This window comes from Acomys minous (assembly GCF_964271855.1).
Source record: "Acomys minous genome assembly, chromosome: 19".
In the NCBI taxonomy this organism is placed as follows: domain Eukaryota; kingdom Metazoa; phylum Chordata; class Mammalia; order Rodentia; family Muridae; genus Acomys; species Acomys minous.
The window spans coordinates 60,221,372-60,242,115 of NC_140499.1; positions in this window are offsets into that span (position 1 = coordinate 60,221,372).

Here is a 20,744-nt window from a genome sequence, read left to right on the forward strand (position 1 = left end):
GGTATGCTGTCTGCTCTGCCTTTGTGTGTATATGGCTGTCATAGCCACTCGAGTTTATGATAGGCTTTTTCACTTACTGTCTGCCTGTGATGACAGTACTATGCACTTGCTCTTCCCTGTCTCCCTGTTTCTGGATCACTTTCTGTCACTCTGTAATTGAGTGCCCTCTACCTATCAGCCTGACCGCGGCACATCCGTCTCTCTGCGGGGTCCCCCTCCCTGCTCCTAAGAACAGGAACTATTGAAACCAGCCACCCAAAGAGCTGTTGAGGCTCCTCAAGGAACCCAAAGAACACGCAAAGGGCGCTTTGAGAGAAGGATGATCACAGTAAAGGCAATGAAAGGATGTGGCTCATCCGTATCCTTACCATGTATCTGAACATTTGGCTTCATAGGCAAAATTATACCACCTTCTCTAGATGCCTGCTTCTATCTGCCCAGAATATTTTTTGTGTACACCTGTGTTTAAACTACACTATGAGCCTGGCATGGTGGCACACGTCTTTAATCCAGGCAGAGGCAGGCAGATCTCTGTGAGTTCAAGGCCAGCCTGGCCTACAAAGAGAGTTCCAGGACAGCCAGGGCTATTACACAGAGAAATCCTGTCTTAAAAAATATGTAATAATAATAATAATAATAATAATAATAATAATAATAATAATAATAATAATAAGTAGAGTGCTTGCCTAGCATGCACAGTCCAGAATTTGATACACTACTGCTACTTGGCCCAAAACAAATTTTAATGTGTGTAAAAGGAACTTTTATTCTCTTGAGGTAATTGTTGTCTTGGAGGCTTATAGCCTCTGTCTGCTAACCTAGGCCTCATCCTGGAAGTGTCTTGCCTCTGTAGGATCTAATCTAGGCCTACAATGTTTTCAGCCTCTGAGACTTAACTGCTGAATAAACTTACTGAGCTCACAGCTGCCTCATTCAGTTCAGCTGTTCTGACTGAAACTCCTCTCGCAGCTGACTTACTCAATATGGCTTCTCTCTTGGCCTCTGAATTGTTCTGCTCGGCCTCAAACTAACTCAGCAATCTGCTCTAATCTTCCAGCTCCTTTTCAGTGTCTGGCTCGTTCTGTCTTCACCTGAGTTCTCTCTCTCTCTCTGCAGCCTGTTTCTCTCTATTAGTGTCCTGGTAAAACTGCCTCCTGTTTCTGCATTGCCCCTAAGTAGCTTCCCTTTCCTCTCTGCTCTCGTGAGTTGGGCATATTCTGTTCTGTCAAGTCCTTCTCTGATGTGTCACTTTTCTGCCCCTCATGGGTGCCTCCTTCTACAAACTAACTTTACCTTCATTGTTTAGGATTAAAAGCATGTATCACCATGCCTGGACCTAAGCGCCTCTCTCTCTCTCTCTCTCTCTCTCTCTCTCTCTCTCTCTCTCTCTCTCTAGTTTTTAGTGACAGGGTTTCTCTGTGTAGCTTTAGCTATCCTAGGCTCTCTTTGTAGACCAGGCTGACCTCTAACTCACAGAGATCCCCCTGCCTCTGCCTCCCAGAGTGCTGAAATTAAAGATGTGCACCACCGCCACCTGACACCCTAAGCTTTTCTTTACCTGCTACTTGCTCTATACCAGGCTGGCCTTGAACTCAGATCTGCTTGTGTCTGTCTTCTGGATTAAAGGTGTGTTTGTATTCTAGCCGGATCACACAGACCTAAAAAGTCTTTGGATGTGATCTCTTGCCAGAATAACCATGTTCTGAGTTAAAATTCCTCTACAAATGTTTATGAGTAAAAAGTTAATGTGGGAGGCCGGGCGTGGTGGCGCACGCCTTTAATCCCAGCACTCAGGAGGCAGAGGCAGACGGATCGCTGTGAGTTCGAGGCCAGCCTGGTCTACAAAGCGAGTCTAGGACAGCCAAGGCTACACAGAGACATCCTGTCTCAAAAAAAAAAAAGTTAATGTGGGGGCTGGAGAGATGGCTCAGTGGTTGGGAACGCTGACTGCTCTTACAGAGGTCCTGAGTTTGACTCCCAGCAACCACATGGTGGCTCCCAACCATCTATAATGCGATCTAATGCGCACTGTATACATAATAAATAAATAAATCTAAAAAAAAAAAGAAGCTAATGTGCCCTAGAAAACATTTTGAATACTTGGTTGGAGAGATGGTTCAGTGGTTAAGAGCACTGCCTGCTCTTCCAGAGGTCCTGAGTTCAATTCCTAGCAACCACATGGTGGCTCACAACCATCTATAATGTGATCTCTTCTGGTATGGGTGTACATGCAAAAAGAACACTCATATACATAAAATAAATACAAATCTTTAAAAAATAAAGCTGCACATGCCTTTAATCACAGCACTCAGGAGGCAGAGGCAAGTGGATCTCTGTGAGTTTGAGGCCAACCTGGTCTACAAAGCGAGAGTCTGTGACAGCCAGGGCTCTATTAAACAGAGCAACCCTGTCTCAAAAAACAAACAAGCCGCCGGGTACAAAGTGAGTCCAGGACTGCCAAGGCTACACAGAGAAACCCTGTCTCGAAAAACCAAAAACAAACAAACAAACAAACAAGCCAGGCATGGTGGCACATGCCTTTAATCCCAGCACTTGGGAGGCAGAGGCAGGCAGATCTCTGTGAGTTCGAGGCCAGCCTGATCTACATAGAAAATTCCAGAACAGCTAGAGCTGTTACACAGAAACCCTGTCTCGGAAAAAAAAAGTTCAGGAGGCAGAGGCAGGTGGATCCCTGTGAGTTCAAGGCCAGCCTGGTCTACAGTGAGTCCAGGACAACCAAGGCTACACAGAGAAACTCTGTCTTAAAAACCAAAAAACAAAAACAAAAGTAATATATGTTTAACATTAACACATGTATTGAACATGCAGTGTGCACAGTTCAGCTAAAGATGATTCTTCTTTCAGCAGGGGAAAGGCATCTGTCTGTCTTTATGAGTTAGTTTTGACTGTATAACCAAACTGTAATATAAAATTTCATCCATGCCATATGAAAGGATGGCGTGAGAACTCTTTACCCAACAAGATTTATTGGCTGTGTATAGCTGCAGGCCTGGCTGGAGACATTTTGTGTCTAAGTCAGTCTCCGAGCTGTTCAGATGTAGAGAGTTCAGCAACACATGTTACCTGTTTTCTTGGTCTCCTTGATTTCTTTCTGTCTTTAGCCAAGATCTCCAGGTGTTCTCCCCCCATCGTATCTGATTTTTATTAATTTGGATGGAGTCCATAGCTTTTCTTCTCCTGGTGAAACAAATACAAAAACTTCTCCCCCAGTGCAGCACACTCCCTGCCTTCCATTCTGAAGTCAAGGCATCCTTAAAATAGACAGGCTGGCTGCACAGTGGTGGCGCACACTTTTAGTCCCAGCACTTGGGAGGCAAAGGCAAGTGGATCTTTGAGTTTGAGTCCAGCCTGGTCTCTAGAGTGAGTTCCAGGACAGCCAAGGCTACACAGAGAAAACTTGTCTAAAAAAAAAAAAAACACCTAATAATAATAATAATAATACATTTAAAATACATAAACTGATTTATATATGTAAATTAGTTAATTTTACAAAGGAGCTCTTAATTGGTCTCTCCTGATTTGTCCCTTCTGTGGTTGGATTTTCTGCAGACCTAGCTTATGCTAGATAATTAATAGAATCTTCTCTTTGTAATTTTTCAGGAGCAATTTGTAATCCCCAGCAAGACAAATTTTTCTTTACATACATATCAACCATATCTTCTAAGACATCTCCATTTGAATCAGCCAGCAAAATCATCCATATAATAGTAAATTACGGATTGAGGAAATTGCTTAGGAATTACTCTAATGGCTGTTGTACAAAATACTGACATAAGGTAGTACTATTCAACATTCCTTGTGGCAAAACTTTCCAATGAGGGCCGGGCGTGGTGGCGCACGCCTTTAATCCCAGCACTCGGGAGGCAGAGGCAGGCAGATCACTGTGAGTTCAAGGCCAGCCTGGTCTACAGAGCGAGTCCAGGACAGTCAAGGCCCTGTCTTTAAATAAAAAAAAAGGCAGCCTCTGCTGTACTCTGCTTATGGACAGCCTGGACAGTCTGTAACTGTCTTTGATCTCAGGGGTTTTTTTGTTTTGTTTGTTTTGTTTTGTTTTGTTTGAGACAGGGTCTCTTTATGTAGCCGTAGCTGTCCTGGACTCACTTTGTAGACCAGGCTGGCCTCGAACATCTATTTTATGGCTTGTCCCTGACATAGGAGGGATGCTAATCCATGTTTTCCTTTTATTATTATTATTATTTATTTATTTATTTATTTGTTTTTTTTTGTTTGTTTGTTTGTTTTTGAGACAGGGTCTCTCTGTGTAGCCTTGATCGTCCTGGACTCACTTTGTAGACCAGGCTGGCCTCGAACTCACAGCGATCCGCCTGCCTCTGCCTCCCGAGTGCTGGGATTAAAGGGGTGCGCCACCACGCCCGGCCCTTGTTTGTTTTTAAAGATTTATTTATTTATAGCATATACAGCATTCTGCCTACATGTACGTCTGTACACCACAAGAGGGCACAAGATGGTCATGAGCCACCATGTGGTTGCTGGGAATTGAACTCAGGACCTCTGGAAGAGCAGACCGCTGAACCAACTCTCCAGCCCCCCATCTTTCCCATTGTTACAACAAATCTCTTCCCCATAAATTCATGCCTATTTCAGGTACATGTGGCCTTAATTTTCCTGTTTGACTTTCTGGCCCTGTACATTCAAACCATTTCACACTTTGTTTTACCTGGGATAAATTTTCAACACCTTTTAAAAAAAGATTTATGTATTTATGTATTTATGTATTTATTTATTTACTTATTATGTATACAGTGCTCTGCCTGTACACACACCTGCAGATCAGAATTGCGCATCAGATCACATTATAGATGGTTGTGAGCTACCATGTGTTTGCTGGGAATTGAACTCAGGACCTCTGGAGGAGCAGTCAGTGCCCTTAACCTCTGAGCCATCTCTCCAGCCCCTAACACCTTTAAAAAAAGATCTGACACCCTCACACCAATGCACATAAATTAAAAAGATTAAATAAAAATTTAAAAATTTAATTTATTCATATTACATCTCAATTTTTATCTCATCCCTTGTATCCTCCTGTTCCTCTCTCCCTCCCATTGTCACTCTATTCCCTTCCCCTATGTCTGTGACCGAGGCCCTGCCTCCCCCACTATATGGTCATAGGCCATCAAGTCTCATTTTGGCAGCCTGCTTATCCTTTCTCTGAGTGCCAACAGGCCTCCCCACCACAGGGAAGTGGTCAAATACGGGGCACCAGAGTTCACATCCGAGTCAGTCCCCACTCTCCACTCAACTGTGGAAAATGTCTTGTCCATTGGCTAGATCTAAGTAGGGGTTCGATGTTTACTGCAAGTATTGTCCTTGGTTAGTACAGTAGTTTGACCAGAACCCCTGGGCCCAGATCTGCTCATCATGATGTTCTTGCAGGTTTCTAGGACCCTCTGGATCCTTCTATTTCCCTATTCTCCCATACTTCTCTCACCTAGAGTCCCAATAGGATGTCCTCACATCTATCCCAATCTCTTAGTAAATGAAGATTTTCATGGGACATGCCTTTTGGGCAAGTGTCCAATTATAAGTGAGTATATACCATGTGAGTCTTTCTGCTTCTGGGTTAACTCACTCAGTATGATCGTTTCTAGTTCCATCCATTTGTCCACAAATTTTGGGATTTCCTTGTTTTTAATAGCTGAGTAGTATTCCATAGTGTAAATGTACCACAGTTTCTTTATCCATTCTTTGGCTGAGAGACATTTAGGTTGTTTCCAGGTTCTGGCTATTATGAATAAGGCTGCTATGAACGTGGTTGAACATAAGTCCTTGTTGTGTGGTGGAGCATCTTTTGGGTATATTCTAAGGAATGGAATAGCTGGGTCTTGAGGAAGCCCTATTCCCAGTTTTCTGAGATAGCACCAGGTAGATTTCCAAAGTGGCTGTACAAGTTTGCATTCCCACCAGCAATGAAGGAGAGTTCCCCTTTCTCCACATCCTTGCCAGCACGTGGTGTCACTTGAGTTTTTGATCTTAGCCATTCTGATGTAAGATGGAATCTCAGAGTCGTTTTAATTTGCATTTCTCTGATGACTAAAAATGCTGAGCATTGCCGGGCCTGGTGGTGCATGCCTTTAATCCCAGCACTCCGGAGGCAGAGGTAGGCGGATCGCTGTGAGTTCGAGGCCAGCCTGGTCTACAAAGTGAGTCCAGGATGGTCAAGGCTACACAGAGAGACCCTGTCTCGAAAAAAAAAAAAAGATGCTGAGCATTTCTTTATGTGTTTCTCAGCCATTCGATATTCCTCTATTGAGAATTCTCTGTTTAGTTCTCAGCCACATTTCTTAATTGGGTTATTAGGTTTGGTCCAACACCTTTTTTTTAATTAATTAAAATTTTTTTTCTATTTTGGTTTTTCAAGACAAAGTCTCTCTGTGTACCCTTGGCTGTCCTGGAACTCAAACCGATCTGCCTGCCTCTGCCTCCCGAGTGCTGGGATTAAAGGCATGAGCCACCACGCTGGGCGCTAATGCTATTTTGATAAGTTGACAGGTTTCTATTGGAATGCTAGCTGAGTCATAGTAAAAGCCCTATAGAATTTAATAAATATTCAACATTTCTGCTTTGTCTGTGTTTTCTCTGTTTGCTTCTGTGGTTCATCTTAGGTCACTGCAGTGATTAGTTCTGCCCGAGCCTTTATGCTCTCAGACAGAGGTGTTTGGGCTGTTTCCATGTTACACGTGTCTGTAGCTAGCATGTTTGCCAAGCCTTACTTTTGTGGGAGCTGCCTCTTACCGGATGCCTGACCCTTCCCTGTAGCAGGTACCTCTAGGCTACCACGTTTGTGTCCCGGAAAGTGCTTTGGCTGCAGTAAGCCACTGTGTTCCTGCCAGCCTCAAGCTCCAGCTGGCTCCGGGTCCTCTGCTTTTCTGCGTGGGCAGTGGCAGTGGCAGTGGGCTGTGGGCAGTACGCCGTGGTGTTGGTACGGCTGGGCCAGGACTGGGCTCTAGTTTCTGTCTGCCACGCAGTCTGCTGTCTTCTCAGAGCAGCTTGCGGAAGGCCACCCGGCTGGGGCAGTTAGGCTGGGGCAGTTAGGCTGGGGCAGTTAGTTAGGCTGGGGCAGTTAGTTAGGCTGGGGCAGTTAGTTAGGCTGGGGCAGTTAGTTAGGCTGGGGCAGTTAGGCTGGGGCAGTTAGTTAGGCTGGGGCAGTTAGTTAGGCTGGGTGCACCGAGCCTGGCTCCACAGTTACCAGATGTCCAGCCTTTCCTCTGCTGCTGTCCCTGCCAGTTGAGCCTCCCGAGAAACAGGTTAGAATAGGTTGATTTCGCTGGGCATGGCGGTGCTCGCTTTAATCACAGCACCCAGGCAGGTGGATAGCTGCGAGTTCTAGGCTGGCCAGGTCTACAAAGCCAGTCTAGGACAGCCAAGGCTGTACAAAGAAAGCCTCTCTTGAACAAACAAACAAACAGAATAGATCAACATCTGCCCAGCTGTAGTGTTTATGATTTTTTGTTTTTGTTTTCTGAGACAGGGTTTCTCTGCTTAGCCTTGGCTGTCCTGGACTCACTTTGTAGACCAGGCTGGCCTTGAACTCACATCAATCCGCCTGCCTCTGCCTCCCCAGTGCTGGGAGTAAAGGCATGTGTGCCGGTACGGCACGGCCAGCTGTAGTGTTTAAAGCTTAGTAATAAGTGTAATCCATCTCTGTGTCATTATTTGGGAGCTAGAATGAAAGTAGAAAAAAAACTTTTTACTTTTATTTTTTATTTTTTGGTTTTTTAAGGTCTCTCTGTGTTGCCTTGGTTGTCCTGGACTCGCTTTGTAGACCAGGCTGGCCTCAGACTCACAGTGATCCACCTGCCTCTGCCTCCTGAGTGCTGCGATTAAAGGTGTGTGCCACCACGCCCAGCATGAAAAACCATTATTTTATACTCATATACAGAGAGCAAAAATAAAATCTTTATTAGCTAGTAAGGAATACCCAATATTGGCCTCCGCCCCCCACCCACCCACGGATACAGAGCTCATCATGGTGGCTCATGCCTGTCACACCAGCACTGGGAGGTCTGGCAGGAGGATCACTCATGAGTTAGGGACCAGCCTGGGCTACAAACTAGGTTCCAGGGCTATGGAGTGAGACACTGTATGGGGGAAGGGGGCAAGGGGAGGGTGTGACTGTAGGTGGGGGGGGAAGGGGGCAAGGGGAGGGTGTGACTATAGGTGGGGGGTGGAGGGGGCAAGGGGAGGGTGTGACTGTAGGTGGGGGGGGAAGGGGGCAAGGGGAGGGTGTGACTATAGGTGGGGGGTGGAGGGGGCAAGGGGAGGGTGTGACTGTAGGTGGGGGGGGAAGGGGCAAGGGGAGGGTGTGACTGTGGGTGGGGGGGGAAGGGGGCAAGGGGAGGGTGTGACTGTGGGTGGGGGGGGAAGGGGGCAAGGGGAGGGTGTGACTATAGGTGGGGGGGGAAGGGGGCAAGGGGAGGGTGTGACTATAGGTGGGGGGTGGAGGGGGCAAGGGGAGGGTGTGACTGTAGGTGGGGGGGGAAGGGGCAAGGGGAGGGTGTGACTGTGGGTGGGGGGGGAAGGGGGCAAGGGGAGGGTGTGACTGTGGGTGGGGGGGGAAGGGGGCAAGGGGAGGGTGTGACTGTGGGTGGGGGTGGAGGGGGCAAGGGGAGGGTGTGACTATAGGTGGGGGGTGGAGGGGGCAAGGGGAGGGTGTGACTGTAGGTGGGGGGGGAAGGGGCAAGGGGAGGGTGTGACTGTAGGTGGGGGGGGAAGGGGCAAGGGGAGGGTGTGACTGTGGGGGGGGGAAGGGGCAAGGGGAGGGTGTGACTGTAGGTGGGGGGGGAAGGGGCAAGGGGAGGGTGTGACTGTGGGTGGGGGTGGAGGGGGCAAGGGGAGGGTGTGGGACACGACAGACAGGACAGGACAATGACACACCAGGGCTTGAGCTGGCAAGATGACTCAGTCGGGAAAGGCACTTGCTGACAAGCCTTATGACTTGAATTCCACAGCTGGACTCCACATAGTAAAAGGAAGGACTCCTGCAAGTCTACAGCCTATTTTCTGACTCTCACACTTGGGCCAGGGCACACACATATACAGAGACAATAAATAATTTTTTTTTTTTAAGAAATTCCTCAGTTGCTGGGCGTGGTGGCACACGCCTTTAATCTCAGCACTCTGGAGGCAGAGGCAGGTGCGTTGCTGTGAGTTCGAGGCCAGCCTGGTCTACAAAACGAGCCTAGGACAGCCAAGGCTACACAGAGAAACCCTGTCTTGAAAAACCAAAAAGAAAAAGAAAAAAAAACCCGAAAAACCAAAAAGAAAGAAAGAAAGAAATTGCTCAGTTGATTGCAAAGCAGGCATCCAGCACACTGCACTGGGGAAGTCGAGCACTGAGTCCTAACCCCAGCTCACCTGCACCGCACAACGCTGACTTCTAGGACCTGCACTGAGATCCAGGCGCCACAGCCTGTTCTCTGGGGAGCTGGGCCACTGTTCTCTTCTCTCAGTCTCTTTCTTCTTTTCTTGTTGGTGTTGCTTGTTTAAAACAGCAGGTGGCAGTGCTGCTTGAATTTAATGCTAGCACTCTGGAGACAGAGGAAGGCAGATTTCTGAATTTGAGGTTAGCCTGGTCTACAGAGCAGGTCCAGGACAGCCAGGGCTACTCAGAGAAACCCTGTCTCAAGAAACTGAGAAGAAGGAAGAAAGAAGAAAAGAAACAAGGTCTCCCTGTGAGCCTCGGCTAGCTTTCATCTTGCAGTGACTCTTCTCCATCCACTTCCCTAGTGCTGGAAGGATAGACGGGTACTAGAGATCAATCCCAGGGCTTCCTGTGTGCTAGACAAGCACTCTATCAAATGAACTACATCTCTAGCACCATTAAAACTACATTTTAGGCCTGGAGAGATGGCTCAGAGGTTAAGAGCACTGACTGCTCTTCCAGAGGTCCTGAGTTCAATTCCCCCGCAACCACATGGTAGCTCACAGCCACCTATGATGAGATTTGGTGCCCTCTTGTGGCGTGCATGTACACATGCAGGCAAAGTACTGTATAAATAATAAATAAATATTTTTTTGTTTTGTTTTGTTTTGTTTTCCAAGTCACGGTTTCTCTGTGTAGCCCTGGCTGCCCTGGACTTGCTTTGTAGACCAGACTGGCCTTGAACTCACAGGGATCAACCGGCCTCTGCCTCCTGAGTGCTGGGACTAAAGGCACGAGCCACCACAGCTCAGTTAAGTAAATAAATCTTTAAAATTACTTTTTTTGGTTTTTCGAGACAGGGTCTCTCTGTGTAGCCTTGGCTGTCCTGGACTTGCTTTGTAGACCAGGCTGGCCTCGAACTCACAGCGATCCGCCTGCCTCTGCCTCCCAAGTGCTGGGATTAAAGGCGTGCGCCACCACGCCCGGCTTTAAAATTACTTTTTTAGTGGCCAGGCGTGGTGGTGCATGCCTATAATCCCAGCACTTGAGAGCCAGAGGAAGGCAGATCTCTGAAGTCGAGGCCAGCCTGGTCTACAAAGCAAGTCCAGGACAGCCAAGGAACCCTGTCTTGAAAAACCAAAAAATTGGTTGCACGCCTTTAATCCCAGCACTCGGGAGGCAGAGGCAGTCGAATTGCTGTGAGTTCAAGGCCAGGTTGGTCCACAGAGTGAGTACAGGACAGTTAAGGATACACAGAGAAATGCTGTCTTGAAAAAAAAAAAAGAAAAGAAAAACAAAACAAAGAAACAAACCACAACAACAAAAACTAAAAGGAAAACCACAAGAAGGAGAGAAAACAGTCTGACATGCTTGTAGCATAAGAGGTCGAAGGAAACCCCCAGGGCAATGTGGAAGGAGCCTGGAGGACAGCTGGTCTAATGCAGGTCACCAGTAAAAATACATCAGTGGCTTGGGGAAGGATTGCTGCAGGAATTGAAGTAGGCAGTGTGAAGGAAGTTTAAAGTTAGATTGTAGAAGGAAGCACCCATGCTTGAAAAGTGATGTCTATTGAGTGGCAGAAAAAAGTGACAAATCAGAGAAAGATGAGTTTTTGTTTTTGTTTTATGAGACAGGGTTTCTCTGTGTAGCCTTGACTATCTTGGACTCGCTTTGTAGACCAGGCTGGCCTCGAACTCACAGCCATTCGCCTGCCTCTGCCTCCCAGGTGCTGGGATGAAAGGCGGGCACTGAGAAAGATTTAAAAGAATAGGATACGCCCAACTCTCCTGAGCAGAGAGAGGAGTGGGACGCTACTTAAGGGAGCAACACAGAGAGTGATAGAGCAGGCAGTTTGACCAGGACAGCAATAGAGAGACCTCAGGTGAAGACCGAATGAGAGAGGAGCCAGAAGATTAGGAAGATTGCTGAGTTAGTTTGAGGCCAAGCAGAGCAATTCAGAAGCCAAGAAGAGAAGGCAGATTGAATAAGTCAGCTGGGAGAGGAGTTTAAGCCAGAACAGCTGAGTTGAACAAGCCAGCCCAGCGCTCAGAAAGAGCAAGTGTAAGGGTGAGCTCATTAAGCAGTAAGTCTCAGAGGCTGAGCTGGGTGTGGTGGCCCACACCTTTAATCCCAGCACTTGGGAGGCAGAGGCAGGCAGATCGCTGTGAGTTTGAGGCCAGCCTGCTCTACAAAGTTAGTCCAGGACAGCCAGAGCTACACAGAGAGACCCTGTCTCAAAAAACAAAACAAAGTCTCAGAGACTGAAAACATTCTAGGCCTAGGTTAGATTGAACAGAGGCTAGAAGCTTCTAGGTAGGCCTAGGTTAGCAGGAGGAGGCAGTAAGCCTCCCAGACTACAATTACCTCAGGAGAATAAAAGTTCCTGTTACAAGGCAGGATATCTGATCTTTCTTTTAGATTGAAATGGAGAGTTCTTGCCTTATGGATCAGAGCCTGGAAAAGTGAGCAACAGGGAAACGAAAGGCTCAGGGACATCCAAATGTGCATAAAAGGAGAATAAGACCAGGCGTGACAGTGCAGTCAGGAGACGGAGCAGGAGAAACGTGAGCTGCAAGACCAGGTCAGGCTGCCGAATCAAGACCCCGTCTCAGGACAAAACAGATGACCGCAACACTATTGGGATAAGGTGAGTCTAGGGTCAGGAAGAGTTCGTTTTTGAGATAGAAAGTAGATTTCTGTCGCTGATAGAGTTTCTGATGCTTACGGTTCCGCATCGTGGTGCATTATCAAATGAAGCCGGGAGCTCAAGACAGGCCCGGAAGCAGTGGACACGGAGGAACACCAGTTTCTGGCTTGCTCCCCATGGCTTGCTCATCCTGCATCTAGCACCACCAGCCCAGCAGCGGCACCACCCGCGGTGAGCTGGGCTGCAGCGCTCCTTCTTTTAAACTCTACTTTATTTGGGGTGTTTAGGCCTCAACCTCCCTTCCAACTTCCTAACCCTACATTGGAGAAAGAAGGTTAGTGGGGAGAGGGGGCCCCTTTACTTCTCCTGGCTGTTTAGGGTCAATTGGGTTCTTTGGGGCTGTACCGGTCTCCATCAACAGCAGATGCAGGCAGCAGTCTCTTCCAAGCTGCTGCTCCCCGAAATGTTTCTCTCTGCCTCTCTGCACCAAACCCCAACACCATTCGTCTCTGGTCTTTTCTAACTGCTACCCACCACAGACCAACACTGCAGAACACACCAAGCTCTCTCTGTGCTCTTATGTACATCCTTGGAGCCTTAGACCACACCCCTCTCCCTGCTGCAGGAGGAAGGCCTTAAACCCCCGCTGGCAAAAGCCACGCCCCTCACAAGACAACATGTACGGACCAGCTAAAGCTCAAACTGAAATCCCACCCTTGGGATTAGAACGAAAACATATTTACATAACACAACTGAGTATACAAAGAAATCAAAACTTCCGTTACACTGGGCCCTCCTATAAGGGTCATCGACCAAGAAAATGTACTCAGGCTTGGTGTGCTCATCTGGTGAGGGCACTTTCTCAGTTGAATTTGCCTCTTCCCAAGAGAGTCCAGCCTGTGTCAAGATGGCGTGAAACTAGCCAGCGACGTCCCATAGGTTCAGCACATAGCGGGTGCCTGGGATTGAAGGAATCAAGGAGTAGCCATAAAAGTACTTCATTTAGCGAGGTGGTAGTAAGTCACCCAAAATAGGTTTCTTTTTTTCTTTTTCTTTTTTTTTTTTTGGTTTTTCAAGACAGGGTTTCTCTGTGTAGCCTTGGCCGTCCTGGACTCACTTTGTAGACCAGGCTGGCCTCGAACTCACAGCGATCCGCCTGCCTCTGCCTCCCTAGTGCTGGGATTAAAGGCGTGCGCCACCATGCCCGGCCCCAAAATAGGTTTCTTTCTTTCTTTCTTTTTTAAAGATTTATTTATTATTATGTATACAGTGTTCTGCCTGCATGTACACCTGCAGGCCAGAAGAGGGCATCATATCACATTGCAGATGGTTGTGAGCCACTATGTGGTTGCTGGGAATTGAACTCAGGACCTTTGGAAGAGCAGGCGACGTTCTTAACCACTGAGCCATCTCTCCAGCTCCCCCCAAAATAGGTTTCTAATACTTTGAATTTTAAATGGCAATGTCGCCTCTAGAGAGAGGAAACGGAAGGAAGTTGACTACAGTTCCACAGAACTGTGCTTCCCAGTAGCACACGGATGTTTGCCTTTGTGTCTTGATGTTGCTGCTGCTGTCGGGAAAGAGTCTGGCTATGTAGCCTATGCTGTTCAAGAACTGTGAGCCAGCCACGGTACAGTGGTACATGCCTGTAATTCAAGCACTCGGGGAAGCAGAGGCCGGAGGATCACTGAGAGTTTGAGGCCAGCCTGGTCTACAGAGTGAGTCCAGGACAGCCAGGGCTACACAGAGAAACCCTGTCTCAATAAAGAAACAACTAAACAAATAAACAACATCTTCATGTATCTAACTACCTTCTTCCTTCTATACTGGCAGTTTCCTATTTCTTTTCTTTCATTTATTTATTTATTTAGGTTTTTCAAGACAGGGTTTCGAGACAGGCATGCGCCACCACGCCCAGCTCCAGTTTCCTATTTCTTAAAAAAAAAAAAAAAAATCCACCTCGGGTCTGGAGAGATGGCTCAGCAGTTAAGAGCACTGACTGCTCTTCCAAAGGCCTTGGGTTCAATTCCCAGCACCCACATGGCAGCTCACAACTGTCTGTAACTCCAAGATCTGACATCCTCACACAGACAAAGATGTAGGCAAAACATCAGTGCACATAAAATAAAAGTAAAATTTAAAGCCGGGCGTGGTGGCGCACGCCTTTAATCCCAGCACTAGGGAGGCAGAGGCAGGCGGATCGCTGTGAGTTCGAGGCCAGCCTGGTCTACAAAGTGAGTCCAGGACGGCCAAGGCTACACAGAGAGACCCTGTCTCGAAAAAAAAGAAAAAAAACCAACAACAACAAAAAAGAAGTAAAATTTAAAAAACCCATCTCTAGGCCAGGCATGGTGACACATGCCTTCAATCCCAGCACTCGGGAGGCAGAGGCAGGTGGATTGCTGTGAGTTCGAGGCTAGCCTGGTATACAAAGTAAGTCTAGGACAGGCAAGGCTAACACAGAGAAACCCTGTCTCAAAAAACAAACAAACAGTGGGCTGGAGAGATGGCTCAGAGGTTAAGAGCACTGGCTACTCTTCTAAAGGTCCTGAGTTCAATTCCCAGTAACCACATGGTGACTCACAACCCTCTATAATGAGATCTGATGCCCTCTTCTGACATGCAGGTGAAACACTGTATACATAATAAATGAATCTTTTAAAAAAAGACAAACAAACAAACAAATCCATTTCTATTGATGTAATAAATAAATGCAATTGTAATAAATGTAAATATACATATTAAGATATATAGGCAGATGCTAAGCGCAACAGATGAGATTGGAGAAAACCAGAAGCTTCCAAACTGGCCCTCTGAAGCCAGGGCAAGGACAGGGCGTGTCCAGGTGACTAGCAGAAAGAGCAGTGTCTTCTTGCTCGGTCCAGTTCTGGCAGCCAACTCTCCCTTTCACCCTGCCTTGAGACAAAGTTCTCATTATGTGGCCTTGGCTGGCCTGAAACTCACACTGTAGACCAGGCTGGCCTGGAACCCCAGAAACATCTACCTTCTGCTGCCTCCCAAGTGCTGGGATTAAAGGCTTGTACCACACACACACCCCCACCCCACCCCACCCCTTCCGTATTTATCCCGAGCCCCAGCACTGACCCAGGGTCTGCCAACCAGCAGGACGGATGACTGTGGGAGGAATGAATGAGTGACCAAGTGATGAATAAAGCCCTTGAACCCACAGGCAAAATGTGGTAGCAGAAATGACCTTTCAGGGCCCACCACTGCCATCTGTCCTCAACAGAAACTGTAATCAGCCTCCTGCAGCAACGCCAGCCTTTCAGCCTGACATGAGAAGAGGTTATCATGCCTGAAGAGGAGGCAGAGAAGCCACCGGGGCTCTGTCTTATCAGAAGAGGAGATACAGTCCCTGCCCCCCTCACTTTCAGTCCCCAGTGTCTCTGCAGCAACACTCTTGGATGGAGAGGGGAAGGGTTGAAGCCACCTGTCGTCCTGCCTCTAACTCTCAACCTCATGGCTTTTGTCTCCGGGGACCACACGGGAAACGGGGATCCTGGTGGGCTTACATCCACCCTGTGGCACACTTGTCAGCAAGCTCCTGCAAGCAGGATTGCTGGGAATGACCTCAGACCTTTTCTACCTTGAAAACAGGAAAGTGGCAAGAGGTCCTGCTCTGGAGAAAAAGGAGATGTGTGGTGCCAGGCACATGCACATTATTGATGTAACTAAAGAGAGTAACCACTCAGTCCCAGAGTGGGGCCGGGGAACCACCTACAGCAGAGACACGGTGTGACGCACTTCTTCTAAGTGAATGGGTGGCCTTCATACAGTCACAAGAAAGAACCTTATATCCATTGCTTTGTTTTGTTTTGTTTTGAGACAGGGTTTTTCTGTGTAGCCTTGGCTGTCCCCGTCTCTCTTTGTAGACCAGCCTGGCCTCGAACTCACAGCGATCCACCTGCCTCTGCCTCCCAAGTGCTGGAATTAAAGGCCTATGCCACCACTGCCCAGCCCTTTATATGCATTGCTAAGAAGACAAAATATATATACAGCCTGTGGCGGAAGCAACACCACACGCCTTTAATCCCAGCACTCAGGAGGTAGAGGCAGGAGCATCTCCATGAGTTCGAGGGCAGCCTGGTCTACAGAGTGATTCCAGGACAGCCAGGACTACACAGAGAGACCCTGTTTTGAAAAAACAAAACAACAACAAAAAAGACACACACACAGAGGCAGGTGGATCGCTGTGAGTTCGAGGCCAGCCTGGTCTACAAAGTGAGTCCAGGACAGCCGAGACTACACAGAGAGACCCTGTCTCGGGAAAAAAAAAAAAACACACACACACACACATACACACACACGCATTTTCTTGAAAACTGAGTAGCAAGGCTACCACAGAGGAAAAGCAATGGAATCTGTGAGGAGCACAGTCCTGTGGCTGTAGCTCAGCCGATCGAGTGCTTCTTCAGCATGTTCACAGCCCGCGGTGTGAACTGGCACAGGTGTGAACTGGCACCATCAGACAGCACGGTGCTTGTGCTGACTCGGTGAGTCCGGAGTATCACTAATGTTTTAATCTACCATTGCAAACAAAAGGCATGCAACGGGTATTTAGAAGACAAGTAAGCGCTGTTTTTTGTTTTTAGGAGACAGTCGCACTATGTCCTCCGGCTGTCCTGTACACCAGCCTGGCTTAGAAATCACAGAGATCAGCCTGTCTCTGCCTCCCGAGTGCTGGGATTAAAGGAGTGCATCACTGTGCCCAGCAGCATTTTTTGTTTTTGTTTTTTGAGACAGGGTCTCTCTGTGTAGCCCTGGCTGTCCTGGACTCACTTTGTAGACCAGGCTGGCCTTGAACTCACAGGGATCCACCTGCCTCTGCCTCCTGAGTGAGTGCTGGGATTAAAGGTGTGAGCACCACACCCAGCTACAGGTTTATTTATGGATGAGGTCTTCACTGCAGGCTAGAGAAACCAAAAGGCCAGACACCCAATCTTAGGGCCTTACTTCTCTGGTGGTGGCAGTTTGCAGGTGTGGCTTTGTCTTAGAGCTTGTTAGAAATGCATACACCCCCCACCCTGGCAAACCTGACAAGCTAACATCTGCTCTTTAAGAAACTTCCCAGTCTCAAAGCACAAAGGGAAGCCCGACTCCCCAAGGGTCCAGGCTTCTGCTCCTGTGGTAACTGAGCCTCTGAGGTTCTTTCTGTGGGTTAGGGCAGCTGAGGGGGTTGATATAAGAACTCAGATATTAAATTGCAACCAAAGGCGGGAAGGTAGCTGCAACAAAAGGAGCGCTGCTGTGGCAAGCTGCCGGCATGGGCTGCGGAGGCAGAGGCCAAGGGCGCTGATGCCACGGGAATTTTTTCTGGTCTCAGTCTCTCTGTCTCTGTCTCTGTTTCTTTGCCTCTATGTCTCTCCCTCCCTCCCTCCCTCCCTTTCTCTCTCTCTCTCTCTCTCTCTCTCTCTCTCTCTCTCTCTGTGTGTGTGTATGTGTGATGCCAGGGATCAAACCAAGGTCTCTTTCCTGCTCCACCATGAGCTCCATTCTCAACCCCATCAAGAATTTATAAGACTTACCTTTCCTTAAAGTGGAGCAAAGGGCAGGACCCTCAGTTTTAACTGAATTGGAATGTGCATGATTCGAGAAGTTTAGAAAACATGTAAAATGCACACTTGGACAAGAAGAAAACCAGTTGATGCTGGGCTCATTCGTGAAACTTCTTTAAGGACTTGTGGTTAGGGCTGGAGAGGTGGGTGGCTCAGTGGTTAAGAACACTTGCTGCTTTTCCAGGAGACCCAAGTTCAGTTCCCGGCACCCATGTTAGTTGGCTTACAGAGGCCTGTACCTGCCGCTTCAAGGGATCTGTTGCCCTCTTCTGCGCACACGTGGCATACATTGACAAACACAAATAGAAAATTTAAATCTCTTTAAAAGGATTGTGTGAGTGGACCTTGTGAGCTCCAGGCCAGCCAAGATTACATAGTAAGACTGTCTTGAACAACAACAACAATAAAAAATAACAACAAAAAACTCATTCCACAAACAGAGATGTAGTTACAACAAAATCTCATTTGGTTGGGGGTGGAAAATGAGAAAACTTATTTCAGAGACAAAAGCTTAAAATGCAAGCTTTATTTTCTGCACGAAGTGAGGCAGCCAGTTGGGGATCTGAGCTGCGTCCCTGAAGGGAGATGGTACAACATTTTTAAAGGATGGGAACACGAGGCGAGGGGGAGCAGGGTGGGCTGTTGCACTGACTGGATTTTCCAGGTCATCTGGTTTCAGGACCCTTAAAAAAATTTAATTTTAATTTTTTTGTTTTGTTTTGTTTTTCGAGACAGGGTTTCTCTGTGTAGCCTTGACTGTCCTGGACTCACTTTGTAGACCAGGCTGGCCTCGAACTCACAGCCATCTGCCTGCCTCTGCCTCCCGAGTGCTGGGATTAAAGGGGTGTGCCACCATGCCCGGCCCTTTTATTTTAATTTTTGTGTGAGTGGTTTTTTTTTTGTTTTTGTTTTTTTTTTTTTTTTTTGAGACAGGGTTTCTCTGTGTAGCCTTGACTGTCCTGGACTCGCTTTGTAGACCAGGCTGGCCTCGAACTCACAGCGATCCGCCTGCCTCTGCCTCCCGAGTGCTGGGATTAAAGGCGTGTGCCACCACGCCCGGCTTTTATTTTAATTTTTAAAATTAATTTATTCAAGAGCCGGGCGCAGTGGTGCACCCCTTTAATCCCAGCACTTGGAAGGCAGACGCAGGTGGATCGCTGTGAGTTTGAGGCCAGCATGGTCTACAAAGTTAGTCCAGGAGAGCCAAGGCTACACAGAGAAACCCTGTCTTGAAAAACAAAAAAAACAAAACAAAACAAAATCAGATTACAACTCAATTGTTATCCCCTCTCTTGTATCTTCCCATTCCCCCCTCCCTCCCTCTTTCACCCCACTCCCCTCCCCTAGTCCTGTGACAGAAGGGGACCTCCTTCCCCACCCCACTGCCTATATCAGGTCTCATCCTGATAGCCTGCTTCACCTCCCTCTGAGTGCCACCCGGTCTCCCCACCAAGGGGAAGTGGTCAAATAGGGGGCACCAGAGTTGATGTCAGAGGGTCTAGGTTTACTGCATGCACTGTCCTTGGTTGGTATAACAGTTTGTGCAGGCCCCTCTGGGCCCAGATCCGCCAGCCTCGATGGGCTTCTTGTGGGGTTCCTGGACCCTCTGGGTCCTTCTATTTCCCCATTCTTCCATACCCCTCTCACCTGGAGTCCAGAATCAGCTCTGGGAAGTCAGTGGGCCTCTGCTGGACTCTGACCTGGAATTTAGGAACAAAGGGGTGGGTAAGCTTGCGTGGAGTTGATTCAGTCAAGACAGGCAGCACATTAACCACCTGTGTGCCTCCGTTCAGATACCGGACAATGGCCACTTCCCTCTTTACCTTCTTTACTCGTTGACAAACATGAAACACCTGAAGAAGCAGGAGAGGAGTTGGCTTCCGGGGCCTGGGAATATGAACGCAGTTTTGACCCTGCCAGCAAGATGGAACCTGTTTCTGAAACTAGCTCCTAACAGTTTGAGATCTCAGAGCAAGTTTTGGGCCCATCATTCCTTAGGAGTTAACCCAAGCCTAATACAGTCTTCCAGAATTGGACAAAGCCGCACTCATTCTCAGAGACACCACTTTGGTAAAGCCTCTCAGATTTATCAGGACTATAATCCCCAAACTGGATTTAGTGGTACCCACTGTCTTTACCTTTTAGGACCTCCTCATTCTAGTGAGGTTAGCTGGTGGAAGTCCAGGTCTATATTTATTATTTTATTTTATTTTTGTTTTTTAGAGACAGGGTTTCTCTGTGTAGCCCTGGCTGTCCTGGCCTAGCGTTGTAGACCAGGCTGGCCTCGAACTCACAGCGGGAAGTCCAGATCTTTTACTAGGCAGCCGCACAGATTACTAGCCATTTACTGCACCCGAAAATGGCCACAATCATGGGGCACATCACGGGGCTGCCAATTTCGAGCTTTTCCTCTACTCCAGTAGGATTCGAACTCTACGCCCCACGCCATCAGAAGCACGTGGAAGGCCACGGAGGTAACCACACCGCTCTGCGGTGCCCACGCCTGGGCCGTCTAACGAGCCAGAGCCGGCGGCGCCGAGCAGATACGTGGGTTGGGACAGAGCACATGGTAGGGGAGCAACTGCGTAACGACCGCCACAGTAGGCCCCGCCCAGCCGCGGCTGGAGGCGCCTCGCGGAGCCAGGGGAGGAGCACGTGCAGCTTGTCCAGCAGGCGCCCGTTCCTCTCGGGCTAGCACCCACCGCCCGCCCGCACACAAAGCCCGCTCGGCGCGCTCGGCGTTCGGCTCCTCAGGCCTGTGCCTCCGCGCTCCGCCTGGCGGCTTCCAGGTTGGGCGCGGGGCCCGGGCAGGCAGTAGGCGTCGAGCGGCTGCGCGCATCGAACCGCCGCGGGCGGGAGCGCGAGGGGAGGAGTGGACCGCGGGGGGTGGAGGAAGCGGCCTCGCGCTGAGGAGGGAGCAATTGAATTTCAAACACAAACAACCGCACGAGCGCGCCCCGAGCCGAGCGTTGCCCACCGCGCCCGCCCCGTCCGAGCGGTGCGCGGGCGCAGACGCCGTGGCTGCTCCGGAGCTCGCGCCTGGGGCCACCATCGAGGCGGGGGCCGCGCGAGGGCCGGAGCGCAGCGGCGCCGCAACCGCCGCACGCGCAAACTTGGG